Below are 2,777 nucleotides of genomic sequence, written 5' to 3'. Positions count from 1 at the left end.
CCTACCCCCGCCCTCTCTCCAGCTCAGCCCCACGGGCCCCAAGCCCAGCTAGTTCACTGGCTCTCCCACAGCCCCAGCTCCGCCTCCGCGGCCGCCCCTCCCCCCTCCCGCAGGTCCTCAGCCCTTGTGCGGTCCGCTCGTCCCCCGATGTCTAAGGTTGATGCAAACTCCCTGCCCCCCTCCCCCACCGCGCTCCGTCCACCCCGAGTGTGCACTCGGCACGTGAACGGCCGTCCTCCCCGGCCCCACCACACAAAGGGTTCAGATGCAGCTCTCACGGCGCGCGGGCGCACACAGAAGCCAGCGACCACCCTTATGCACCCCCCTCCTCGCGCGTGGGGGCACACAGAGCACACCCTCCGTGCGTGAATTTAGTAACTAACTAAGGGGGGGGGGGGGCAAGTGACTAACGCGAACCGCACGCGTCAGTGTCAGAAAACAATTTGAATGAGCTACACCAAACAGCGAATGCACTTAGCTCGGACACGTGCTCGCTGTTGTCTTAAACTGGGAACTGGAAGAGACTTTAGAAGGCTGACCCGCTCTTCATCCGCTTCCGCGGCCCGCAATTTACATGGGAGGAAACTGACTTGCCCAAGTAATGAGCACTTTACCCAGATAATCAGCGCAGGGGAAGGATTTGAAGCCAGAACGCCGACTCAGTGCTCTAATACCCACCTGTACCTCTCCCTCTGTGTCAGGAGCCCAAAGTGAAAGGAAGAGTCTAGGAGCTTTGCCACTGGAAACATTTACATTAGATCTCTATCCGTTCTGAATTGTTCATCTTATTTAGATTAGATCTCTATCCGTTCTGAATTGTTCATCTGTTTGAAGGCGAGGTGGAGACAGGTCAGATGATCTTCTGCAATCTTTTTTCAGAATCCCAAGATTCTCTTGTCCTAAACCAATTCAATTTAATTGAAGGAAGACTTTGGCCTCTGAGGATAAGACCCTGGGCTATGATAGGTTTTGAAATGGGACCGCAAAGAAGAGAATGTCTGCGGATCCAAAGATAATAACTTTTTTCAAATCAGAAACTAGAAATCAAAATTCTTTCTGAACCTCATCCTGCTACCCCCAATGCAGACTTTAAAGGTTAAAAAAAAAGGATACTTCTGGGTTTCTTCTACCTCTTCTAATTGTTTAATGATAATGGACAACTATTGAATAAGATGGAGATGTTCATATTCAATTAATCAATAAATCAATCAAAAGTATTTATTAAGGTCTTACAGCGTTTCTGGTGCTGTGCTAAGTTTGAGGAAATGGGCATAGAAGGATAAGTTAAAAGGGAACCTCTAGGAACTTAACGATGTTTTGGAGAAACAACATATAAATAATTAGATATTGACAGTCCTCAAAGGGAAAAGCAGGAATACCAGGGGAGATTGGGGAAAGCCTCCTTCAGGGCTGGAGAAGTGGGAGGTTGGGGTTAGTTTTTGTGGGAAAGTTGGAAAAGGAGAACTCTTTAAAAAGAACATTCCTCAGACTACCCCAATTCCTTCATTTTTAAAGTGAGGGAGGGTTGGCTATATAAGCTGCAAAGTACCTTTCACCTCTATCTTTTAAATATTTCTGACTCCTTAATCTTGTCCTGCCTCCATCCTTTTCAGCGACTTCTTGGTTTTGTTTGCATATCACTCTGGATTCTATTTGTATATGGTACTTCTGTAAAGCAGAGATAGCATAGGATCATGTAGTTAGAGCTGAAAGGGACTTTAGGGCTGTCAAATCCAATCCTCTTATTTTGCAGCTAAGGGAACTGAGGCCAGGAAAGGGATGACAGCTGGTTAATATTCTCTATCCCAGTTTAAAGTTTATTCCCTTATGAGTGTGAGATTGGGGATATGTGCACAGCACGTGCATGTGCGCAGGCACACACATATACTCCTTCATCTATATATATCCACTTAGATTTTTTTTTTTTTTTTTTTTTTTTAATAAAGGAAAAGATTCTTTGGGGAGAGAGTTTTTCATTAGATGAATTCCTTGAACTTGTTGGAATTATAAATGGATAGATACCACCACCTCCTGGTAGACAGAGGGATTTGGCTCCTGAGAAGATTTCTAAAAATCCCTTTTACCAGGCAGACAGGATTGGATGATAAGTAGTGCCTAAGAAGTAGAAGGGTAATGTAACTCAATACATACAATCTTCAATTTTTTCCCCCTCTATTTTTTTTTCTTATGGTTTTTCCCTTTTGTTCTGATTTTTTTATCCCAACATGATTCATATGGAAATATGTAAAAAATGAATCTACATGTATTACCAAAAATTTTTGTTTTATATGTAACTGAAGAAAAAATAAAAGAAAAAAGAAAGAAAAAAAAGAAGAAAAATAAACAGAAGGTTAGCTATGTGGCACAATGGATAGAGCACCAGACCTACAGCCAGGAATTCTCATCTTTGTTGAGTTCAAATCTGGTCAAGTCCCTTAACCCTGTTTACCTCAATCTTGTCATCTGTAAAATGGCCTGGAGGACATGGCAAATCACTCAATATCTTTGGCAAGAATACCCTAAATGGGGTCACAAAGAGTCAAACAGGACCAAAAATGACTAGGAAACAATAACAAAAAAAGGAATGGAAACAAGTAGAGTTGATTCAGGTCAGCTTTTTCTGGTCCTCACTTCCCAAGGGGCAAAGATATCAGCCTCAGGCTAAACCTGAGCATTTATCTGATTTCCATGAGGGCACTATGGGAGTACTGGAAACAGTGCTGGATTTGCAGTCAGAGGACATGGCTTTGAATCCCTCTTCTGCCACTTAATTGCCC

This window comes from Sarcophilus harrisii, chromosome 1, assembly GCF_902635505.1.
Source record: "Sarcophilus harrisii chromosome 1, mSarHar1.11, whole genome shotgun sequence".
NCBI lineage: Eukaryota > Metazoa > Chordata > Mammalia > Dasyuromorphia > Dasyuridae > Sarcophilus > Sarcophilus harrisii.
This window is presented reverse-complemented; position numbering follows the sequence as displayed.